This window comes from Sturnus vulgaris, chromosome 1 (genome assembly GCF_052056855.1).
Source record: "Sturnus vulgaris isolate bStuVul1 chromosome 1, bStuVul1.hap1, whole genome shotgun sequence".
Classification (NCBI taxonomy): Eukaryota; Metazoa; Chordata; class Aves; order Passeriformes; family Sturnidae; genus Sturnus; species Sturnus vulgaris.
Genome location: NC_142243.1, coordinates 153,302,424 through 153,329,132, shown reverse-complemented (window position 1 = coordinate 153,329,132; position 26,709 = coordinate 153,302,424). Strand labels below are relative to the sequence as shown.

At 39.9% G+C, this 26,709-nt stretch overlaps 1 long non-coding RNA gene across 1 annotated transcript in view; it reads left to right on the top strand.

The window, feature by feature from the left end:
• LOC148225598 (uncharacterized) overlaps nt 1-18,935 on the top strand; it is a 108,216-nt gene extending 89,281 nt beyond the window's left edge. The window contains exon 3 of the long non-coding RNA XR_015804964.1: nt 18,867-18,935. This is a non-coding gene — a long non-coding RNA (uncharacterized LOC148225598). The remainder of the gene's footprint in view (nt 1-18,866) is intronic.
• Nucleotides 18,936-26,709: the final 7,774 nt, after the last annotated feature.

The window sequence follows — 26,709 nt, the reverse complement described above, 5'->3', positions numbered from 1 at the left end:
TTACTAAAAGTTCATTTAAACCTTTAAACCCTTTTCCTTCAGCCTCTTCTCCTGTTTCTTTGCACACAGGAGAGTCTGCACTAGTGTTTAAATTACTTGTGTTTGTTGTTCAGATCACCTTCTAATAAAAATATTCTCAGAAGCCACAGTCCACAGGCTGAACAACATGGCTAGACTACAGGACATCCTGAACAGCCTTTTAGACCTGTCTAACTGCAAGGTCAGATTCACTAAAAAGACACAAGAGCCTCTTTCCATCAGTGGTGTCACACACATTCTTAATTTCACCACCTGCTAAAGGATTGCACTCAACAGGAGACTAAAGCCTCAGTAATTGGGTGGTGAATCAGGTTTCACATTTAATCTGTACATATAAAAAAGGTGAATGCAAAATTCCCTTCTCATGCCCGAAAAATGGCTATTTCTGGACTTTTATTGCATTTTTAATCCCTCTAAATATTTCATCTTTATAGATTGTATTATTTATATATTACGATCCTTGTCATCCCCTCAAGCTGTGCCAGGACACCACTTCTCCCTGTACAAAATAAATTGCTTATAAAATTTTTCTTCAGGGGAGCTCAGACACAAATAGCAACGTTCACTCCTTCTAAGTCACAGATAACAGGCTGATAAATTGTTGTTCTTAGCACCTCTATTGAATTTCTTGCCCTGAAGGATCCACATTCCTGTGCATGCTAAGGTGGCTTGTTATAAAACTGCTTTAGGAGAGAGCTGTCTCACTTAACTTTGGGCAACTAATTTTGATGTGCCTAAATTAGTTACCAAGGTTTCCCAAATACTCAGAGGAGAAAGACAAGCTCTTCCAGCAGATGTTTTAGGCACAGCTGATCTAACTCATCCTCTGGAGATGCCTGACAGAAAGGCAACTAACTTTGACATCTTACTTTATTTCATGAAGTGTGCTGGGAATGCACCCAAAGCTTAAAGATTGTTCCTTAGTTTTGTCAGATGGTTAGGCATGTGGGAGTTAGTAGTTATATTAAGGTTTCACAGCTAGAAGCTCCCAGACTATTGATTTTAATGGAACAATGTGAATTTATCACCTAAGGAATCCAGCTCCATCAGCTTTCCTCTTCCACGTCTGACTCTTGCTAGATCTTGTGTATCAGCTCCTGTATCTACTCCAAGGAGAATTTTTTTTTTCCAAAGTCAGACCTCCACAAATCAGGAAGTACCAAAAATAAAGCTAGAAAAGAATCCTTAATTCTGCTCTTTCATTCTTCCTGACCAATTTACTTCCACAATTAACAAATTTGGCCAGACATATTTGAGGCCAAAATGACAGAGATTCAAAAATCACAGGGAAAGGCAACAGGAGAGCAGAGAGACCCTATCAATGCCCCCGTTCAGAGAAAGATGCAATGTTTTCATTCTTAATTAGAGAATCCATCCAGGAAAGGGGCTTTGTAAAAATCCCAAACATCGTAAAAAAAAAAAAAAAAAAATGACAACCAAGAATTTAGGACCCAAATGAAGTAGAAATGAAGTAGAAGATAAGCAGATAAGCTTCAACAGCTTTCCTGCTCTAGGCATAGCCTGTTTGTGCATGTTCTCCATGTTTGTCCATGTCCAGGAATAACATTGATTCATCTTGGAGTGAGTCTGGCATTCTGCAGATCCAGATTTCAGCAGGCTTTGAGACATGAAAATTGCCTCTCTTTGAAAAATATTTTCCAGGAATTTGGATGTTGAAGCGTCCTAAATCATGGACAGATTAAGCTGAATATCAGTGTAGAAAGAGTGAGGACCAGATAGCGAGACCATGTGATGAGAGACTTAAAAATATTTTCTGCTGTTGTCATTGCAGCATTATCTTGATTGTGAGTGTGCAAAACATACAAAAATGTAGGATAAAAATTACCAAGCTGGGTGGTTGGATGCTCCTATCTGGTGTGGCCTCTGAGATGCCACAGTTATGCTTCTTCATAAAGTCATTATAGTCCCTCAGTGTTATCTATTAATTTCACCCATCTTCTGTAAAACTCCACCTCAGCAGGAGTCCAGCACAGCCTTTGCTTCTTGTGCTTCTTTGCTCTTTACAGCATTAAGTGCAAAGTCCTGAGCAAATTCTTAAACCATGAGATTCACTAAGTATTGAAATGGATGCCTTTGGCATCTGAGCTTGAATAATTTCTAGGATGGCTTTTTTAGGCTGCTGACTTTTGAAAAGTTTTAAAGCATTTAGAAACTGTTAAAAGATTATTCTCCTTTTGTTGTTTTCTTCCAGCCACCTAGAAAATAAAAATTGCTGACTCTCAATCAAGGCCACTGGTGTTTACAGTTAAAACATCTTCTCTGTTCCCTGCACCCCAAATAACATATTTTCCTTTATATTGGAGAACTCTATAATAATACTTATATAGAAAAATATTATGAGTAGCTGAGGTGGTCAGTGGCTCTTTTGCAGAGTGAGTGGGTGCTGTTTGGAAGGCAAATGAGAGCTCTGAGATATCCCAAAAGCCAGTGAAAATGGCCATGGTAGATGGAAAGTTGAATGTGAACCAGCAGTGTCCTGGCACTCAGGAGGACCAAGCCTGTCCTGGGGCCATCAGGCACAGCATCACCAGCTGGGCAAGAGTGGGGATTGTCCCGCTCTGCTCTGCACTGGGGTGGCCTCACTTTGAATATTGTGTGCTATTTTGGGTGCCTCAATGTAAGAAAGATATGAAACTCATAGAGAGCATCCAAAGGAGGTCACAAGGATGGTGAAAGGTCTGGAGGTGAAGCCACTTGAGGAATGGCTGAGGACACTCGGTCTGTTCTGCCTGGAGGAGACTGAGGGGAGACCTCATTGCAGTTACAGCTTCTTTGTGAGGGGAAGAGAAGGGGCAGGCACTGATGTCTTTGTGGTGACCAGTGACAGAACCCGAGGGAATTGACTGAAGTTGTGTCCAGGAGGTTTAGGTTGGATATTTGGAAAAGGTTCTTCCCCCAGAAGGTGGCTGAGCACTGGAGGAGGGTCCCCAGGGAAGTGGTCACTGACACAGCTCTAGAAGTGTTTGAAAATGCATTCAGGAACATGGCAGGATTCTCGGAATTGTCCTGTGCAAGGCCAGGAGATGGGACTTGCTGATCCTTCTGGAATCTCTCCAAACCTTTCTTCATAGGACACCCATTCCAGCTGGTGCAGTAATCCAGGCAAATTCCAACCCTCAAACAGCCCATCCACCAAACTCACATCTCTCCAGTTTAATGACAAGGAAGCTCTGTTTGACTGTGGCAAAGACCTTACAGTAGCTGAGGTAGATTAAATCAGCTTCTCTTCCCTTATCCTCCAGTCATTCCATTAAAGAAGGCAACCAGATTAGTCAGGCACAATTTCTCCTTTGTGAAGTCATTTTGACTGTCTCTCATCACCTCCCTGTTGCCTTGAAAAAGTGATTATATAATTTTTGCATATTTTCTCAACATTCATTTAGAGATGGGTGTGAAGTGTATATTTGTCATTACTTCATTATGGTATTTACATGAAAAAAAGTGTGTGGTAGTTCTTTCAGTTTGATTTGGTTTGGGCTTTCCTATTTTATGCAAGAAAAAGCTATTTATTTTGGGACAATGTGAGGTTTTTTTGGAAAACAACTGTTTCACCAGCAAAATTTTATTGATTTTTTTGTCTTTAATTAGCTTCCAACTGAAATGTGAACATTTAGTTGCTAGAAAGCAAACAACAGAGCTCTTAATTTTCAGCTTTTTAGTGGAAAACATTTCACAATTGCTCCTAGTGCTGTCATGATGCCTCTGCTCATAAAATTGCTTCTTTCTCTTAATTCCAAGGATTGCATTTGCAAATAAAACTGTGTGAGAACTGCTCAGCTGGATCAGGCAGCAGTCCCTCTTGCCCAGCATTCAGTTCTGAGAGCAGAATGTTGTAGATGTTGATGGAAACAGCATCAGAAACAAGGCAAGTGTAGATTAATGTCACCCTCTGTATAAATCAGAGATTTACACCTGCTCAAGAAGTTGATTGAATCTGAGTCACCAGACTTCACAACTCCTGGATCACCTTTTCTCTGTGAGTTGGTCCCAACCCCTTCTGAGTCTCGGTGTACATTTGCCTTACATAACAGCCTCTGATAATGAATTCCAGAACTGAATCATGCATCTAATGTAAAACTATGTAAATTATTCATTTTAAGTAAAACTGTGTGAAATTCTTTCAGTTTTTTCAGGTCTGCTGCCTGATCACTTAGGAATTTATGCCAAAGTGAGGGAGAAACTTGCACAGAAAAGCAGGGGAGCTATGTCCAAGTACATGCAGAAATGCCTGATGATTTTTGCAGATTGCAAGATCTGCACTGGGATTTCCTACGAGTGTGTGTACTGTGCTGTGCGCAAAATGTGTTTAAAATTGGACTTTCTATCATGCTTTCTCACCCACTCTTTTGTCGTGGTGCCATCCCTCTGCAATCTCAGAATATTCCAGGAAATCTAGAAATGGTCTGTTGAGCTCCATAACCTCCTTTTTGTGAACAAATGCATCTGCTCCAATAGACAACGATTTCTAACCTTCAGCTGCTCTTTGCCCATCAACCTTCATTTTCCCATGGCTCATATCAGAAGCCTTTGGACAACTGTCTCAGGTTCAGGAGGGGATTTTTTGGACTGCCCTGTGCAGGGCAGGATTTGGACTCAATGATCTATGAGGGTCCCTTACAAAACAGGATATTCTATGATTCTGTGATTCTATGATTCTATGATTTTATGATTTCATACGTCCCCAATGCACAGAGTTGGACTAGACAATCTTTAAATGTCGCTTCCTACTCAAACCATTCTGTAATTTGATGTTCTTCTTGCAATGCCATAATCTTATTCTGGCATATCAATGGGATTTTTCATCAGCATAATTCACACAGTTGGCCTGGGCAAACAAAGTTATGTGGATCTGCTAAATCATGCACCTTTGACTCATCAGAATGAGGGTGCTGCAGGTTTACCATGCACAGAGAGGTGTTGGTCATGGCAAGATTTCACTGGATGAACTGACACCCTGGTGAATCTGGAAGGATTGTAAATACTGGAAAGATCCTGAAGATTATTTGACACCCCTGAGGCTTCCCTGACTTTCCATAATTGACTTGTGAATGTTGTTTGCAATGCCTTAATTTTCCAGGTAATTTTAGGCATGCATTATTGCTTAACTTTATAGTTCAATATTAATTATATTCTTATGTAACTGTGGAAATGCAAATATGAGATTCCTGACACTCTGTGGATTAGCCAGCCTGTCTGCTGTATAAATAGAAGCATCTGGGGAACTCTTTTGTTTTATGATTTTTGGTAAATGGTTCGTAAAAAATCAAAGTGCCAAAGGTTTCTCCTGGACTTCTGGATCCTGAAGGGATCCCTTGGTGTCTGCAAAGCATTCAGTTAATGAAGCAATTTCTCTCTGAGCAGAGACATTAACAATTCTATCTCTTTCATTAGGCTATTTTCACAAAGTGTTTAAGAATATAATGTTTGTGACTTCTGCTTCTTGTTAAATTTGTCTGAAATTGGCCCATATTGCAAATATGGCTGAAGTGGGTATAAACAACGTTATTTACAGATTACACTGGTCTGCACATGAAGGAGGGCGGATTCTAATTGGATATTAGGAAGAAATTCTTCCCTGTGGGGGTGGTGAGGCTCTGGCACAGGTTTCCCAGAGAAACTGTGGATGCCCCATCCCTGGAAGTGTCCAAAGCCAGGTTGGATGGGGCTTGGAGCAACCTGGGATAGTGGAAGGTGTCCCTGCCCATGGCAGGGGGTTGGAACTAAATGATCTTTAAGGTTCTTTCCAACCCCAAACATTCTGTGATTCTTATTTTGAGACTCAGCTCCTGATCCATGTCAGAGCATTATAAATTAAGAGTCTGAGTGGTCTATCTGCTCTAAATTCAATAAAATTTAGTGGGGATAAGCACAGTGCATACCTTTGCTCACATCATGCACTGTGCTGCTATATCAGTAACAGCACTAAAAACTATTCCTCTTCCCCCCTGAAATCCATACCCCAAAACTGGATAGTTTTAAGTGGAAAGGATGACTTGGCAACCTTACACACACAGGACAAAAAGATGAAAAGGAGGAGAAAAACCAGCCACGAGTAAAATTGGAAAGACAGTTTTTCAGCAGAAAGTGCAATTTAATCTAAACACTTCAAAGAAATGTGCCCTATTTCTGTGGCATTTTTAACATGAAAATGATAAAATGAACCATCATCACTTCATCTTATAGTTCTGACAAAGTCAAAATGTTTTCCTTTCAGTAAAGAAAACACTCCTTTAAATTTCCCTCTAAATGAATATCTTAACATTACCATTGTATGGAGTCCTTACTACTGTGAAGAAATTGTTGAATAAAATATACTTCACACTAATGAAATATAACTAATAATACTAGACAGCATTTTTGTCTCATGTGGAAAAATCTACAGGGCCTTTTTAATTTTTTAGAAATTAATCTTTCCCATGTTGAAGTTATGGCAAAAAATGCTTGATCTGCTGGTTGTGCTAAGCAGGTAAGAACCAACATGCTGCTGGAGGATGCCTCTCCTACCACGTGAACAGGATGAGGGGAAATGGCCTCAATTTGCACCAGGGCAGGTTTGGACTGGATTTCAGAACACACTTCAAGGATTGGAACAGGCTGTCCAGAGAAGTGGTGGAGTCACCATCACTGAAGGCGCTCAAAAAATGTGTGGATACATCATTTGGTGCTGTGCTGCCTTGCACTTGGTCTTAAAGGTCTTTTCCAACATTAGTGATTCTATGATTCCATGCCAAAGGTGCTTTTCCTCCCATGGGAGGAGCAGAAGGCTCAGTCAGCAGCACTGCAAGGTTAATGCCGCATGTGCTGCTCTCCTCTGCTTCTCACAGAAAGTGAGAGAGCAAAGACATTTCCACTCAGACTTTTAAAAGTGCTCCCAGACTCTTCCCCAGCCTTCTCCTGCCCAGATAGAAAATGCAATCAAAATATGAGCCCTACTAAAACATTCTTGGCAGTTAAAGAAGGAAAATTAAGCAGCAAGGACAAGTTTTGTTGGTTGGGTTTGAACAGCAAAACCATGTCTTTAAAAATAATGCAGTCTCAAGCTGTTATTCTGAACAGGATTGGAGCCAGGGGATTTATATGGATACCCCCAATTATAAATAAAGGCACTGGGTTTTCAACACACATCAGATTTTGTAGTCATACAACCGATTGCTCTCAGATAAGAGGGATGTTCTGATAACCATGGCTCTCATTGTAGTTTCAATTTGGCCCTTATTATTTTTAGAGAAAATCCGAAGGAAACAATTGCAATAAATGTGATGAAAAGACCGTTGAGTTATAGCAGTGAAACCAGTCTCTGAGCAGGCTGGGCATTTAACTCCTGCTGCAAGTCATAACTGCCAAGGGTAAGCTGGGTGACAATTTGGGAATAATTGCTGGGAATTATGATTTTTTTAAGAGGATTGACAGCACTGGCATGCAGAGTTCTGCTTTCACAGTGTGCAGACCCTGCCTTGCAGTCTCAGAGCTGCCTGGCCAGATGCCAAAAGTAAGTGCTATCATAGAAGATATTTTACATATTTCAACTTATGAAGGAGAAAAATGAAGAGTTGACTGCCATGGTTTAATCCCAGCCACAGTTACCAGGCAGCCACTCAGTCACTTTCTCTCTCAGAGTTGGATAGGGAGAATCAGAAAAAGGTAAAGGGTTGAGATTAGAACAATTTAATGATTGGAATTATTATTATTATTAATACTACTAATTATAATAATAACAACAATAATAGCACTTCTTCATATCCTGACTCTTCCAAAGAACAGTCTGTGTGCTTGATGTGCACCCACAGGAACGTACAGTGCCTTCAAGTTCTAAAATTCCTAAGTTTGCATCCCCTTCCAAACTTGCTCTTCAGCATTATTTACTATTTTGGGTCTTGCTCTGTGTTTTATAAGTGTATGGAAATACCAGAAAAAGTCTTGAAAAAAAAGCATTCAAATGATGTAAGGGAGTATGGATTTTTTAACCTGCTCTCAGGGGAATAGATGAGAGACTCTGACACTCTCCATCATTTCTCTCTTCTTCCACAAAATAATCAGAAGCTTTTTCCCTTTAGCACTGCATTCATCTTAGATTAGGTATCCATCTTCCAGTTCATTGCAGAACTGTGCTATTGTGTGGAGGAAAAAGGGTTTTTTCAGTAATCAGTGGGAAGAAGGAAGACTCAAACACACAAAGACACAAACATGCAAAGCTCCAGGAGGGAGAATCAGTTCTTGCTGAAGACCATTTGCTCATCCATCTATGTTTGCCAGGTAATTTTGGCCTGGGAAGCAGTTCTGTTAGCAAACTGAAACTGCATTACTTGCTACTGTTCAAGGTGAATAATGTGGCCTTCTAAGGCCAGGGTCATTATCTCCCTGAGCCTGCTTGTGGCAAGGCAGAGGGAAGAAATATAGTGTCTATCTAAGAAGACCAATATTTTCAATTCAGATGTGGTTTATATGAAACAGAAGCCCAGTGTTTTATGGGGTATGCCATTATTTCCAGCATGCCTTTAATATTTGCTTGGGGCTGGCAGAAAAACTGATACTGTTGAGCCAAACCTTAGAATTGGAAAAGTTAATCACAGCAGCAGTTACATTTCTCCATATTAATCACAGGATATCCACCAAGGATAACAGGCAATAACAAAAACAAAGGAGCCCAATCTCAGCAGGCCAGAGCCAGGATGGTGGTGTGAGAGCTGAGCTCCCCATGTCACCATCACTCAGCAGAGATTTTCCAAGTGCCTGAATTCAATCCTAGCAGGATTCATCCACACTAAATTGAGATGCCTGCAGTGTAGGTGTCTATGCAGAACCAAGTTATCTGATATTCTGCTGTAGCTGGAGGACATTGTGTCCACAGAATGGCAGGAGCACAATTCCTCTTCACTTCCTCCATTAGGAGGACTTGAATTACACATTAAGTCTATCGATTCTGTTGCATATAAACTCAACTAAGGCAGCTGAGCAAAAACATCAATGCAGGTGGAGATGCCCTGGAATATCCCTTTGGGGGTCTGCTTGGTGGTCCAAAAGAGCTTGGGTCTTTTAAATGTCTGGTGTTTTATCAATCTGAGGTCTCAGGTACCTTAAAGGCATCATTACCAGATGCCCGTGCTTCCACAACTAATTTAAACTCCAGCTCTTTGGTGGCAATAAATGTAGATATGGGTGATTTGTTCAGATGTAGAAAGGTTTCAATAAATGGATTCTACCTTCTCCTTCATTGGAGGTATTGTCACATCTTTTTTGCAGGACATGACTGAAGTTTTTGTATCTCCCAATTCCCATAGTGATGTTACTTTCTCTCCAATCTATCAAAGAAGAAAAATATGGAACTTAAATGTGCCACTTGATAAGAATGATGGATATTTTCCTATTATTTACTGTGGTGTGAAGTTGAAAAAACTACAATTCTTCCATGATTCTTTAATAAAATGCCTACTGCTTTCTCCCATTCCCTTTCCTCTGCAGGGAGCTAAAGCTTGTCTGTCTTGAGGATCAAAACAGCCTGATTTACTCACCATCATCTTCTTCTTGTATCATTGCTGGAACAATCATTCAGTTGAATAGTAATTCAAATGTGGCCCAAAGTAGCTTTGGACAATGAGATTTTGACTTTTCCAGTGGTTGTTTATAAAGAGGAACTGTTTCCCTCTTTGGTGGACTATAAAATAGTCGGAACTTCTGGAAGGGAAAAGATCCCAATAGCAGAATTATCATTCTCTCATGTGAGTCAGGACAAAAGATATGGAAACAGTCAGAGGTTCCTCTGTTTTCAACTTTCCTTTTTCAGAAAGCACTGGAGAGAGTGAACAACATAGTGACAGTGTTGTTGAGGAAATCATGAAACAGATTCAGAAGAGAAAAATACTATAGCAGCACTACTAATTGGGGTACTGACAGCTACTAAATCCCTGACTATTGACCTTGACATCCCTTTATAATGGGGCTACGATACAATTTATTTTTATGGGGAAAAAAAAAAAAGGAGAAAAAATTCTCAGATATTTCAAACGCTGCAGTTGTCATCTTCAGTTTTTAGGTACATCCAGGGATGGGGCAGCCACAGCTTCTCTGGGCAACCTGTGCCAGGATCTCACCACCCTCACAGAGAAGAATTTCTCTCTAATATCTGATCTAAACCTATTCTTTTTCAATTGGAAGCCATTCCCTGTGTCCTGTGACTGCAGTTCCTCATGAAACTTTTTGTAATCTGCCCATCTCTCCCAGCCCTCTTCTGCTTTTAAGCCTGTCCTACTTCAAGGTTATCTTCTCTTATTTTGTCCTAATAACTAAAGACTTATAATTTAATTCATTCTTTGAGAAATGCAGGTAAATCTCTGACAGAAGTGACCTGCTAGGTTTTGAGTCTTCTCTCAAAATATTGGAGGAAGCAAAATATCTAAATCAAATCAGATCTATGCAAATCAGATCATCTTGATATAATTTATTTCTTATCAGAGTTTCATTAGGATCCATAATCCTATTCTTAGGAAAAGACTATTTAATTGAATACGTCAAAATTTCTATAGAAAGTGAAATAGAGGGTCTCATTTTGAGAAATCATAATTCTACGTGACATGACTTGTTTCCTGGCTGAAATGAGATAAATTAGCACTTGAGCTGTTCGAGTTCAGCCCCTGAGACTGTCTCAAGTGCTGGAAAGGTGCTGATCGTCAATCCCAGTTCCCAGCTGTCAGAAAAACTAAACCAACAAGGATCTGATATTGTGGACATGGTTTATTTTTCCTGAGATTTTGCTGCATGCTCAAATCTTGCATAATCCCTCTGAGGATTGCTGTGTTTGCAGTAAATCAGAGCCCATCTTAAAGCCATTCCTGCAGCTGTTTCAGTCCTGAATCCTCCTTCATATGTGATACCTGACACGTGAGTTTCATTCATATGATAATTTTGGTGTGTGGTTGGTAATGTCAGGAATGTTAACTACTTTACCCCACAATTATGTCTCCATAGAAAAGCCATTATTATTGCAGCAGAGTTGGCTTCAGCAATAAAACTGGTTAATTTTGGATTTTTGGGGTGAGCCAACTATCTTCCTTGCCTCTCAACTGCCATTTCAATGCTCTGTTGAGGTGGAAAAGGGCTGAAAAAAGCCTGTGTGATTTTATCCCCCTTCCCCAGAGCGTGCACTGCACACCAAAACTCACTTTGCATTCAGCTCCACCGTGTCACTCTGAAAGGACTGTGTCAGCAGCCTTAATTGCTTGGCTGGTGCCACGAGACTGATGGATTGTAGGCTCCTGCTTTTCTAGGGGAAGGATGAGAACAGATGGGATTTTGCTAATTTAAACTTCTGTACATGTTTAATGTCCTATTTATCTCTTCCAGTGAGCCTGAAATGGTAATAAATGAAGTAGATTTTTACTGAAATCTGTTAATGTCGTGAGAAGTGTTTGTGAAGAACAAAAAGCTCTATTAGCCTACATTGACCTGCAAATAAACAACAGGCTGTGAGGAGTGGTTACCCACTTCCTAATTTGCTTAATGGCCTTTTAATGAGTGGGCTTATGACTGTACAGTAAATACACTGGTCTAGCACCCTAGAGGCCTCTATTCAGGCTATTTCCTGGAACTCTGAGACACCTCCTGTTGTTTTTGTCCCTCTATTTTTCACTCAGATAAGCCTATAACAATGCACCCAACTAACCCTTAAACTGTTTTCGGGGCTGGAATACAAATAAGAACACCAAGACATTCCTATTACAAGTCTCAGACCCTCAGTGACCCATTCAGTGCTACCAGATTGGTTTTCCCTATCTAAACCTTAAATCTAAATCTCTGTCTAATGACTTTCTGTACCTAAGGTGGATTTCACTCTTCATACAGAAATGCAGCCCATTTTTGCCATGTAGAGATTATGATTTACTAAATATCTTTGAAGGATTCAGAGCTGTGAAAACCCTAATATAATGGAATCACTGTTGTCTGGAAGCAGAAGAAAAGGATGGAAGCAATTTGGATGTATTTAATTTTGTTAGCTGAATCTGTAACACAATTTTAGCACAGATACCTTCTAAGATGTTTGTTTATTCTGGATGAAATCCCTTGGGCATGGAAATCAAAGCAGAGTTATAATTCTGGCACTACTGAGTAAGGTATTCATGGGAAACCATCCTCCTCTTTGGTCTGTAAGAACATCTCCAAGAATCTTAAACTTAATTGCATCTAACAGGGGAAAATAACAGAATAAAACAGCTTTACATCAGTTTTGCAAATCTGAAAATGTTTGGATGGATTCCAGATTGAATTTTAAGTGATAAAAATATTTTTAAACTTGGGCATGTTTATTAGCAAAGTGTAGCTTATCCTGTAGGTTTTAGGGTTTTAGGAAAGAATTACAGCTCATAGGCCCCTAAACACAGAGACATAAAAATCACACCATTGGCCTCCTCTCCTGCAAGTCACACTTTTTTTATGGATTAATTACTTTTTAACTGAAGTGAGAGCAGCAGTATTTGAGCTCCTGAAACAACAAAGCCCTTTTTACTTACTTTGATTTAGTCATGCAAATTAGAAAATGTTGGCTCAAATAAATTATCTGAGACTGAACAGTCAAACAGTGACACATTCAGGAGTAGGTAAATCTTCTAAAAGCCCCAGCTTAGTCCATCCTCCTACACACAAATAAAAAGCATTAAAAAATAGCATTCAAATTACCTCAACAGGTAATTTGTTCCTCCAGGCCTTACTGAGCACATTTGTTAATGATTTAGTTCCAGAACACTAAACCAAAAACACTTAGCAAGAGCAAAAAGTCTGCAAGTAAATTAAAGAATAGCAAGTTCCAGTTAGTCTCCTAATAGAGTCGATGATTAAATGGTTCCTATTTAAGCAGCAACAATACCAAACTCTTTTATGTAAAGTTGTATAGGCTGCTAGATTCAACAGAGGGAAAAAAAAGGAAAAGCAAGAAAGGAAGTATTTTCTCAGCTTATATAAAGTGCATTTCAAGCTTCTATGTACAAAAGTTTTTATTTAAAGGATGGTGATGCCCTGGTACAGATTGTCCAGAAAAGTTTGGATGCCCATAGATGTGCACAGAAATAAGGGTTTCAACATTTCCTTCAGTGATTTGTTGTCTCACCCAAAGCTCATTATTCATTCTTATTTCTATTTGCCTTCAAATCACAAATTTTGGACTTTGTGAGATCAAGCACAGTGCATTGAGTGAAAAGTGGCCAAGAGGATTGATTCGAAGGCCACATTATTACAGTCAGAAAAGATTTCCTAGGATGAAGCCATTCAGCAGCAATGCTAACCAGTGCAATTAGAGCCAAAGAAGTGCAGAAAAGTCCATTTATGTTTGTATCAGTTCAATGATTCTGACTGCTGAAAGTGGAGAGACTTTGGAGATAAATGAGATAATCCTGTCATCTGAGAAATGTCTTCACAGGCACAGGAACAGGGTGACTAATCTTAATAGAACAAGAGTTGACATAGTAAAAAAATATGTGTAATATTGCCATTAACTGTAAATGTCCACCAGAATATATTTTTCATAGTTAAATGGAAATATATTGCTATTAACTTTAAAAGAAAAGATAAAATTTGGAGTTGGAATTCAGTCCATATAACTTTAATCCATATAACTTTATTTGCACTAATTATTTTCACATTCAGACAGAACACCTGAAGAGTTGGATTGTTTGGATGATTGATAGCATGTCATGAGACAGACAAATCACTCTATTTTAGATAGTAACTGTAAAATATTGGAATAATACTTTACTCTGTAGTGAATAATGAAGAACAAAAACAAATTAAAAGGAATTTTATGACCTAACTTTACCATAGCTTGTTTCATTAGCTGGCAGGAAAGGCTTTGCAGCAAATAGGTTCATTTTTTAATATGAAATTAGAGAACACAAAGAAATATGTAAGTAACTGGAAGTGACAGAAGAATAGATTAGATCTCAATCCCCAGATTTCAAATAGTCCTTAGAGTGGTGAACAAGTTTTCCTGATGTCCAAACTTCAGACATCAGATTGAATAATGAAGTTATTTTGTTGAGGGGGGAGTTTTTGCCACATTAATGGTGTACTCTAAGAACCTCTGTGTACATATATGGATATTTGTAGTTTTGTTCATCAACTGGGGTAACCTATTTTCTGAAATTGCATCTGTCTGTGCAAGTTTTGCAGGCCCTTTTTGGAGTAATTAAGCATTGGCTGCTGAATAAAAGTGAGGTTTGATGTTGTAAAGTGTCTCTGCTTCCCTGTACTCCCGATTTCCTGATTACACATTGGGATGCAGATTTGTTTTAACCACCAGCCTGAGTTCACTCTCTCTACTTGTTGGAAATTATAGAAAGTTTATTTTTTTTATGTAACCAAAGTCAGTTTTGTGCTCCTTTGCTCAGGGGGAAGGGAATTGAAGTTCCTTTTCAGGGGACAGTTCCACCAGGCGAGGTCTGATGAGCTGAATATCTCAGAAGACTGGGAGTAGCACAGAAAATACACAAAAGAAAACGACCATTAATGATCATTAATGACCATTAATGAACATCAACTTCAACCATCTGCCCTGGCATGGTCAGAGATACTTGGTCTGGGTACAGAGAGATAGGAGAATGGAGAATGAGAACCTAATTAACATGGGAGGCAAAGAAATCCACATCCAATAGGAACCCAAATACTAAGAACTGAGCTACTTGGGACCAATGAACCAATCAAACCAATCAATTTCTCAGTGTTTTGACTGTACAAAATATGTGAAAAATCTACTAAAATTCATGTGTGATGGAAGGATTTTCTCTGCACAATCCAGGCAATGTGTGGATTAAATTATTTCTGTTGCACATCCTGGCCAGAACAACATCCTGGCCAGAATAAAGTAATGCCTTGATTCTCTAACACTAAAAATGTTGTTGTAACGTTTTTGGTTTTTCCTCCACAGTTTCAGAGACATTTCAGTCTCTTTGTGCCTCTGAAGAGACATAATGTGTCTGCTGAGTAATTCATCCCACTTATGTTAGACATCCATCTCAGACTGGGATGAATCACCCTGTGGAATTACCAATCCCTCCCGTGTGATGGCTGAGGAGCTTTAAACAACTTGTTGGGATTGGTGTCTACCTAAAGGGGAACTTTTATGGGCTGTAGCCATATGTGTGTTATCCTACTATTGCCTGCAATCCTTCCAGGCTCAAAGGGACTACAGCAGATGGAAAGATCTGTATTTACCTCCCTCCTCTCTCATCCTCTCGTTAGAAATAAACTCACCATGGACATGTCTGATAGCACCTGACAGCTCACCAGGAAGGGAACCAGCAGATCCTGTTTGAATGTTTTCCCAAAGAGGTTAAAAACTAACAGATATCCTCAGTAAATAAGGATTTACCAGGTCTTATAGTTGATCTCAAATAACTTTCTCCTTCTGTGTTCTTAGAAAAAAAATTGGAAATTCTGGGGGAAAATGTAAAAAAATAGCCTCACAATAATTTCCTTTTTGCAATAGTAATCAAATCTCCCATTTATGCCCCACCAAAGCATCTGAGTCTGTTGTGGTCAAAGTGGACAAAAATTCAGTATCACTTCAACAGTTAGGATTTCACCTGTGTGCTGAGACTATCAACAGGAGGATAATTATGTGCCAATTTACAGTTGCAGCTTTCATGATGTGAATATTTCTCCTGCAGTTCCTAGTTTTGTTTCAGTGAAGAAGTTGATGTGTGATAAATATTTTGAGTCTGTTTAGGTCTAGGCTAGGCTTGAATCAGATGACTCTGATGAAATTTTCTACTTCTCAACTAAAGTTCAGTAAATGTTGCCCACAGCATCAATATGATTGCAATAAATGACTCAAGTAAATGTCCTTGAGCACTACCAAGAAAAAAAGCAGCTGTTCCTAAAATAATCTAAAAATATTTCAGTGACTCTTAATCAAGCTCCAAAGGAACAAGCTCTTAATTTAAATTGTAACTCGTTGCAGAAAATGACTAACTGGTCACCCATCAGCCAGAGTTAGGAGATATTCCACTTCACACTAAGTTTATTAGTCTGTCCTCCACCTCCTCTGGTTTTAGGTGTTTAAGCCTAAAATAATTTGTCAGACTTTTGTTTAATCAAGATAATTTGAGATTGACTAAATACTTTTACAGACTGGCACCATTTTGTCCTTTAGAGATAATGACAATGACACTCTTATCTCCATCCTAAATATGCTTCTATTTCACCTTAATATGAACCTCAATTAAGAAATAAGTATGATTAAAACAGTTATAATGAAATATTCTGAGTCTACATCTATCCCCAAGATTTAAGTATGAAAGAGCATTAATTTAAGACTATAAATTATTTATACATTTGACATGGTTTCCTATTAATCAGAATGAGAACTGGAGCAATTTGCAAAATTCCTGTGGCAACTATTAAATATTTTCTTCTAAGTAAGTAAATGAAAGAGATTTACTAGTTCTAGTAGAAACTTCACTGGTATTGAGAGATGCTAAACACAGGGGGATATATAAAGTTGGCACAAAATGCTAAATACTCCTCAGATCTCTGCTAAATTCATTTAATCCCGTTTTGCGTGTTTTAAAGCCCATCAGATTTTATAAATATTGATATAAAGTAGTGAAAGGCAACTATTTATAAATAAAGGACAAAAAAATCACAGAGAACTATTGTTTAACATGACATCGGTGTCTCACTGGAGTTAAAAATTTGTGATGTTCTACTTTTCACTTTGACCCTAAATCTGTCTCTAGTGGCTGGTTTCACTGAATATTCTGGGGTGGGAGACTGCCTATTTTAGAAATATCTGGGATTTGAATAGCTTTTTTCTGTCATAACAATCTCTATGAATTTATGGACACCTGAACGAAATCCATTTAGACAAGAAGATTAAGACAATGTCTCTGAGCTGAGAACCATTGATACAATGGTTTAAAAGAAAATTTCCCAGCTTTTTGGACCATCATCATCAATGATCAAATTTCCTGCTGGATCAAGATGAACTTTTGACATAAAATGTTCGATTAATGAACTTGCTAATATTTCTACTCTGTCATATCATAGTATCATAAAAACATAGAATCTCAGAATCATTGTACAGTTTGTGTTGGAAGGCACCTTAAAGATGATCTAATTCCAGCCCCCTTCCATGAGCAGAGATATCTTCCACTAGACCAGTTTGTTCAAAGCCTTATCCAGCCTGGCCTTGAACCCTTCCAGGGATGGGGAATCCAGAATTTCTCTGGGGAATATCACCCTCACAGCAAAGATTTTCTCCTTATAAATCAATAATTATTTACTATTCAGTAAAGCCTGTGCAGAACACACATCAGGGCCTCCCTCAGCTACAATGAGTGTGAATCCTGGAGCTTCATCCATTCTCTGTCTTGTCTGTGCCTTTGATGTGCCCTGGGGAAGCCAACTTTGTCTCTGTGGTTTAGAAATGCACCCTCTGTTGCTGGTCTTACTTTGCTGGCTGCCCTTTGCTCTCTCCTTGAGTTCTTGTTTTGGCAGGAAGAAAAGTTCATCCTCTCCCATTATTAGATGTTCAGGTGTTCTTCAAAGAGACAGATAAAATCTTTATGAAAGCCACATTTTGGGACATGTTCACTCCAGCAACTTTGCAAAATAGCCTTAAAATGCATGGAAAAAAACCAAATCTGGGTTCTACACAACATTATAGTTCTACTCAATTCAGTTCCAAATTCTTAAGGAAACATGGTGGAGTTTTCAGTCCTCCTGAAAACTGTTCAGAATTAAACTCTGTGTCAATTTGGGCCAATTGGTGACTTCAACACAGATCACAGAATCACAGAAGTTTTAGGATTGGAAGGGACATCTGGAGATCCTTAAGTCTAACCCCCCTGCCAAGGCAGGAGATGGAGATGAAAAGTTAATTCCTGCAAAGAGAGTGAATTTATTCCTGCACAAAACAAATGGAATAAAAGAAACGTTAACTTGCATCTTGGCTAGAGGAAAGTGGGGATGTCACTTCCAGCTGTCTCATTACCTTTCCCTCTATCCCAGTGGGTAAATAGCTGAGTTAATAAAGAGTCTGAACTTTCTCCAGCTATAGCAGGAATAACAGGAATATAATAGGAGTTCCACATAATGCAAAAGCAGAGGAGGTTTTCCTGGAATTCTTGCTGGTATCTGAAGTCACTTAGAAATGACTGAGCTGCACTGCAGGAAGGGAGGAAGGATGGCTGAGCCAAGGGCTGTTTTCCATTGGCCACACCATGGTCTGATTCCCTCCTTACCAGACACACCACGACCTTCACATTGCTTGGTGGGAATGACAATTCACTGCTTCAGGGAAATGCTAACCGTAGGGAAACCAGAAAACAAACAAAAAATCCCAAACAAAAGTCTGTTTCCCCTTTGCTTATAGTCTCCCAGACTTATTTATCTCTATCTAGCAAGAAATGGACCAAGTGTAAAATTCAGTATTACTTCATGGTTCCCTTATTTTTTTTAATCAGCTACACATCCCTGTGGTGCCAAAGCATCATCCCAACTTATGCATTATTTACTAGTTAATATCTCAAAACAGATGTCTCTAAATAAAATAATTTTCTTCCTCTTGCTTGTCATGCCTGAGGGCCAAATCAAAGGAACAGAACACCTTCCTGACAATGTGCAGTGCACTCAAATAATGACATCAGGGTCATCGAACCTCTCTCAGAGATGTGTCTTGGGACATTGTGAAGTTTGTAGCAACTTGTGTCTCTCTAAGTCAGGGTCAGTGTTTCTCTGTTCAGGGCTCTCTCATGTCTCTGCCTTTCAAACAGCCATTTCAGCCCTGCACACCACTGACTTCAAGGATCATCTGTTTCTTGCAGATCTCTGTGCAGATCAAGCGTCAAGGAATGGTCTGGCTGGGTCAGAAATCAATATTCCCTGGAAGCAGGCAAGTATCCATAAGAGCAGGCACAACTCTGCAATTATCCAAGTGGAACACACATTTAACCAAAGTATTTAACCATTTATTTGGCATACTTTGCCTTATCTCAGTATTTTTCAAGCTGGTACTCAAGAGTTCAAACAATATTACGATAGGGTCTTTATGTTTTTTATTTTCCTCTGTGGTACCAAGGTTTAACTTGAGACCACAGCCAAGCACCAGCATCCCATTAGGGTGGGATGGGGAAGGAGAATCTGAAAAAGGTAAAACTTGTGGGCTGAGAAAAGAACAATTTAATAATTGGAGTAAAATCAAATAATGCTGCTGGTGCTGGTGATGATAATGATGATGAAAGGAGATATTTAAGAAAGAGATAAAAAATAAAACAATGAAAAAAATAATTTAAAAAAACCCCAGATGATGGACAGTACAATTACTCACCATCCCTATGAGCAATTAACCCTTTTATGCCAGCTCCCACACAGTTTATATTCTGGGAATGGTGTTGTGTGGTGTGGAACATCCCTTTGGCCAGCTCAGGTCAGCTGTCCTGGACCTTCTTCCCAGCTGCCCATGCAGAACACAGGAAACTGGACAGTCCTTGATTGAGGGTAAACATAACTTAACAACAATTAAATTATCAGTGTGTTACCAACATTTTTCTCATCCAACACAAATGATGTGTCTCTAAGTCTCTGTCAAACACAGGGGCTGCAGGGAAACAAGTCCTCAGCTGACAGGGGCTGATCCTCTGGAGGATTTGATGTTCAGGATCAATGTCATGAATGGGGTTGGCATTTCACTGGACTCAAAACACTTTTGAGCAGTGCCTTCATTGTGATGATTGAAGGATAAAGGACAGATCAGTGAATCCTGGTAATCAGACTTTGCCCACAGGTGGAGGTTTTTCTCTCAACTTTCATGTACTCTAAGAAGCACATCTGTAGGGCAGGACTCAGTAGCTGCCCATGAGATCTGGACTTTCTGTCGAGATATTAATTGAAATGCATAATTTTAGGGAATATCTGAAAGGAGCCAGAGAGAATTTAAAACTGGTCTTTGTTAACTTGATTGTAGGTATTGATTTTTCATGCATTTATTCAAAACTGAAAGTTAATCTGGAGGATACAAAACCCAGAAGGCTTGATTTTCTTAATTTTTTTTGCATTTATCTATTTTTATTTTTTTTGTCATCACTTGCCTTATATTCCCATAGTCTTCAGAGTCCCACAGAGAAAGTGGGAGTTTTGATAGTGTTAAGTGAGTAAATAGAAATAGGGTAAATTAGTGTAGTAGGAGAAAGGTTAAGTTTCTTCAGCAAAGGATCAACCTCCCAAACTCTAATTTTATTTAAATGAAGCTTGAGATCAGATATCTTATAAGACATTTTCACTTACATAAAAGAATTTAATCTATGAAAGACTTGGTAACTATACACAGTAAAGAGGACTCCCAGCCTGAAAAGGTTGATATTTGTGGAAAAGAAGGTCATGAGTGGAACAAATCGATTAATCCTGTCCCTGTTTTAGGCTGAGGCCTAAGGGAGCAGGCACAAGTAGGCCATGGTCAATCACATGGCCTTTGCAGGAGAAAGAGAATGAATTGAGTGCCTGTGGGGAGCACAGAAAAAAAATTGCGCTGATTTGGGTGGTGGTAGGAGGGCAGTGTTTATAATCTGGGTGCTAAAATGGGGAAAAGACAAGAAACTACTGAATAAAGGAGGATTTGGTCACAATAACCCCCTGCAACATTACAGGCTGGGGACAGTGTGGCTGGACAGTGCCCAGGCAGAAGGGACCTGGGGACACTGATGGATGGCAGCTGGACATGAGCCAGCAGTGTGTCCTGCTGGCCAAGAAGGCCAATGTCCCCTGGCCTGGATCAGGACTGGTGTGGCCAGCAGGAGCAGGGAGGTCATTGTTCCCCTGGACTCAGCCCTGGTGAGGCCACACCTCGAGTGCTGTGTCCAGGTCTGGCCCCTCAGTTTAGGGAGGACCTGGAGACGCTCGAGAGCGTCCAGAGGAGGCAACGAGGCCGGGGAGGGGAACACAAACCCTGTGAGGAACGGCTGAGGGAGCTGGGGCTGTTCAGCCTGGAGAAAAGGAGACTCGGGGTGACCTTGTCACTCTCTACAGCTCCCTGAAAGGTGGCTGCAGTCAGGTGGGGTTGGTCTCTTCTCCAGGCAGCCACTGACAGAACCAGAGGACACAGCCTCAAGCTGCATCAAGGGAAATATAGACTGGATATGAGGAAAAAGCTTTTTTACAGAAAGGGTGATAAAGTTCTGGAATGGTCTGCCTGAGGAGGTGGTGGAATCACCATCCCTGTGTGTTTTTAAAAAAAGACTGCATGTGGCACTTGGTACCATGGTTTAGTTGAGGTGTTTGGGCATGGGTTGGACTCTTGAATGTCTCTTCCAACCCAGTGATTCTGTGATGCTTTGATTCTGTGAAAATAAGATGGAGGGAATGGAGATAGCTTAGACAAATATATACTTTACAATCTACTGCTTTGGGTACAGTGGACAGCCTGGAGTGATGTGCCAATAATCACAGAGTGGAGAGAAAGCAAGGTTAGGACTAATCCCCTGCTGAGTCCACGGCCAGAGCTGTATCCACAGTCGTGTGCTCCCAGCCACGCTCTGCATCCCACCATTTGCATAACTTCCCTGGAGATTTGCTTGCCTCTGCAACACCTGGCAAAGCACTCAGTCTAAACTTTATGGAAATTCACACAAGAAGCAAAACTCAGCCATTTCAGAGCTAAATAGCTTGCTGGAAAGGGTGGGAAAACATTAAAAAAATAAAAAAAACCCCAATAATTAGGGTACCTAGTCACTAATATCAATTATACAATTATAAAGGAGACAAGACAAAAACTAATTAAATATTCACAAATTTCTCATCCTTACCCTTGCCAGCCTCTAATATATGTGTACCTCTAGCAATCACCTGGCAGTTATCCACAGCATTCACAGAATTAAGCAAATTACAAATGGATCCAGGGTGGGCAGAGCATGCCAGTCTTGGCTCTCCAGTGAGCCACAAAATGCTCTGCAGCATTTGGCTTCTCTCAGCAGGTCCATTAGTCAGGGTGGATGAAGCTCATCAGCTGGAGGGAATGCACACCAGGAAGCATGCTTGGAAGAGTGGAGATATTTGACTTTCATGAGAGATGAGGAGAAACAGAACTCTGGCTGCTCTGCTTTGGCCTCTCTTCCCTCCAGTGGCATCTATGCAAATGCAATCTGGTCTTCAGTCTCATCCAGACTGAAGTCATCTCCCCAGGCTTCTGTCTTTGTCTCTGTTGTGCATGTCCAGAGCAGGCAAAGACACCTGGAAGGGACCTGAAGCAGAATAAGGCAATTCCATACCTAGCATCTTGTAAAAGAACTGCTGGAACTTCAGAGCATTTTGCTGTTGTCAGTGTTCACTCACCAACCAGGGGCAGAAATGGTCATAAGTGTTGGTGAAATAAGTCCCATAACTTAATAGAGCTAATATGCAAATGTCTAGGTTTCAAGTCCTGTATTTCCATATCCAGTCTCTCCTGAGTCAGTTCAGCCTGATCTGCCCCTGGAAGCCACATCTGGTTTGTTCCCGAGTTGCTGGTTAAAGATGCCTGTGGGAAATGTGCCTGTCAGATGTTCCTGGTCTCTTTTGAGAGTTGTGTTGCTCTTTCTCAGCCTTGCTATAGGACTCTTCCTCTTGACCTTCCTCTTTTCATAAAGCCCAACTCCACCAGAGAGAGAGAAAATTGGTCAATTGCTTTCTCTAGCCCAGCTAAATGAACTGATACTATTTCTGACAATACATCCCACCTTAGCACTCAGTCTCGGATGTCCATACTTCACACAAAGGAGATGTCTCCAGTTACTTAAGCATTGCACACTGATGTATTTATTTACCCTTTATGAACACATGTCCTTTACCAGAATGATTTAGAAATGGTCTGTGGCATGTACTGATCTTTACTGGCATTGGTTATTATTAAAATTTACTGTTAGTCACAGTGGGAGACAAAAAAAGGAAAGGTGTTTGTGGGCTTATGCCATGTGGAAAATATGGGATAATGTATTGAGATGTTCAGAGAGACAGAGAGAACATATTCAGCAGCTGCTGGATGTTTTTTCTACAACATTCAATAACTACATTGCCATTTCATCATCAACTAAAATCAACCAGATATTAATATGAGATATTGTAATCCCTGAAGTTTCCTAGATCTGTTTGCCAGGATGCTCTGAATTGTTTAGAGAGCAAAAGTGTCTCACTGGGGATAGATAATTTAGTCATTCTGAACAGCAAAATGTTTCTGACTGGTCTTCACAGGACAATGTACGGGTTGTCAGTATCTAAAAATAAGAATTTTAATTATAATCAAAACTTACAGCTAAATGAATGCAAAAAATGGAAGGAAGAATAAAGTTCATATGAGAAACCCTTATGACTGCAAGGTGGAGTCTATAACATCTATTCTATTTTTCTTTCTGTCTCATATTTAGGTGTTTACTGTTACTTGTCAGCCAGAATCCTTCTCTGGTCAATAGAGATGAATAGGCACCTACAGAAGGTGAGTCACCCAATCTATCTTAAGAAGGGATGAATCACCCACTAGAAGTGCATTTTTTTCCTCCATCTTCAGTTTCAGATCTGAAGTGTGAGCAATTGAACGATATGTTTAGGTTTTTCCAACTGTGTAAAACAACATAATAAAAATATTATCTCCCCTTACAAACTCTGTCCTGCTTATGTCTCCAAACCAGCATGATGACAGTGATAATGTTCTGCTCTGGAGGGAGAATTCAGTTTAGCTTAGAGACTTATTGTTGTCATTGATGAAGTTAAGTGACATGAATCCCATGCCAACTGTTCACAAAATTTTGTCTAAAAGTTGCACATACTTTTTCAAAGGCTATGAAGGTTGCTTTGAACACTTTTAAGTATTTTTCTGATACAGAAAACATATATCTGATTAGTTCTCTTTCTGGGAAAGTTGTCTAGGCTACATTAACATTTCTTATCAAGCTTTGCATACAATTGCCATGAGATTCAATCTGATTAAAATGCTTTGAAATGCCTTTGCTTTGTTGCTTTTCTCACCCTACCCCCACAGAATGGAAATTGTTTGCTGTTCAGTTTTGAGTAAACACTATAAGAAAATCAGGGAAAAAATTGTTGAAGAACAATCCTTTAATTCATTAGCAACTCAAACAAACTCAGAAGGAAGCTGGGATTACAGTTTCTAATATGAAAGTAGTCCTCAGAATGTTTAGCATACATGGTCTAACTGAGTCCAATATCCTTCAAGATCATTCAGTTCCACCCCCTGCCATGGGCAGGGACAACTTCCACTAAACCAGATTGCCCAGAGTTCCATCCAACCTGGCCTTGGACACCTCCAGGGATGGAGCCACCACAACTTCTCTGCACAGCCTGTTCCATGGCCTCACCAGCCTCTGAGTAAACAATTTCATCTCAATATCTAATCTACACCTACTCTCTGTCAATTTGGAGACATTCCCCCTTGTCCTGTCACTACATGTGCTTGCAAATAGTCCCTCTCCATCTTTCTCACAGGCCTTTTTCACATCCTGGAAGACAACAATTAGGTCAGCCCAAAACCTTCTCTTCTCCAGGCTGAACAATACCAATTCTCTCAGCCTTTCCTCTCAGCAGAGCTGCTCCATCCCTCTGAGCATCTTGGTGGTCTCCTCTGGGCTCATTCCAACATCTCCAGGTCATTCCTGTGCTGGGACCCCAGAGCTGGAGGCAGCTCTGCAGGTGGAGCCCCAAGGGATCTAAGTTTCAGATCTGTTAAGCACAAGAAGAAGTGCACAAGTGCAAAGCAATTCACTGTAAAGTTATGAACCAACTTCTTTAGTTGATTTTCTTCCCTATCCTTAGGCAAAAGTGAAGACTGAACTGGAAGTACAGCTGAGTTCTTTGAGACTTGTTATTAAAAAGCACGACAAGGTTGAGCTGGTGAAAAGTGACATATTTCAACTGGCTCCGTGGGTGTCACGTCAACATGTACCATCTGAGATCCTGGCACAAAGAACAGAGATATTAAGATATGGCCTGTTCTTTCATGCTGAAAGCCAGGATGCCAAACCAATGAAAAACCATGGAAAAGCCATTAAAAAGCATTTTAGTACTTTGGAAACCAAGAGACCACATTAGAAAGTTTAAGTGGACTAATTACTTGAACAACATTTCGTTACAAACCTAAGCTGGGCTTTTACAGCCCTGTATTTCAGTCCTTGCTGTTTCTTGCTAATGAAGTTAGCTATAAAATAAACAGGATGATACTCTGTTTTTTACTGACCTGCCAAACATAAAGGCTTTTTACAGCTCAGAGAGGGGCAGAATGCAGGGGATGAGGACTGGAGTTAACAAGCTCTGTGAAAACTTGTGTTCTCCAAGCTGTGGGGAGAAGCAATATTTGTGCATATCACAAAAATTTGGCTCAGCTCACAGTCAAACACGTCTGTCCCCCAATCCAGCAAATATGCAAGTCATGTTTTGGCACTTGTCCTGATGCCAGATGGTTACATGTGTGACAGCACTAAAAGCAGGATTGATGTGATCTCTTAGCAGTCAGCATAAGGAAGGTTTAGTAGGACGAAGAGCTGGGGCATTTGAGTTCACTGTGTCTGATAGAACAGACTGGGGAAGGGAGCTCTCTTTATCTGCAGTAGCAATCCTGTGATATTACATTCTCACACAGCACTGTGAATCCCTGTGCCTGGTCACAGGGCTGTGTAAATAGAGCCACAGTACTAAAATCTGATCCTCAAAGCACAGCTCTGCTTATGGCCAGTGATGTCCTTCCAAATTCCAGGCAGAAAAATTATTCAAGTATCATAAAGAGCAAAACGGCTGCAGGAAGTGCTGAGTCCTTTTGCTTGGAGCAAAGGGTGTCATTTGACAGGTTTGGATGATTTTTAAAAACACAGCTGCAGTGATCTTAGCCTTCAGCTATCAGATGCAAGCAGTGTGAAAATTCATTCTATCCATTAATGGGTTGATCACCACTATTTGCTACCCATAGTAATACACATTTCAAGAATAGCAGGATCTTCTTGCTCCAGTCTTCCCACAGAAAGCATAAACCTGTTAATTGCTGGGTGGTATTTTTGTTCTACTCTGGCCAACAGGGTTCAACTGGATGATTAGGGTGATTAAAATTAAAAAAGCATCACCTGATAGAAATAGCTACAATTATTAGAAGTGCAGGTGTGGCACAAAAGAAATCTGTAGAGGAATACCTGACTAAACTGGCTTTTAAGGAATCCTTAAAAGTAATTCAAAGGTGATTATCTGATTGTGATTCATCTGATTTGATCACAATTGCATTTATTTAGCTATTGCTTGTTAGAAAGTTCAGGAAATTGCTGAGTCCATACTCTGTTCACCATACTTAGAGATTTTCTGTGCATTGGGGTGTTTCTTCTTTACAGAAAAATTTTGCTGGGACCTGTTCAAGGAGATTTGTTTCCAATGACACAGAGGTAGAACTGAGGCTCAGAGCATTTGCTTTTGTTTTCTTTTATTGATCTTAACCCTAAACCCTCCTACTATTTCATAGAGCCAATATAAGATCGATGATTTAGGGCAGAGAGAATGTCACAAGAGAAACAGCCACCAAAAGAACTTGCCCTGAAGAAAGAAATGAACTTATAAAGCAATGATAATTGCTCATCTTCCAGTAAGTTTGGGGAATCGAGATGGTGAAATTAAATCTTGAATTTATAGGCAGCCCAGATGAAAGTTCTAAAT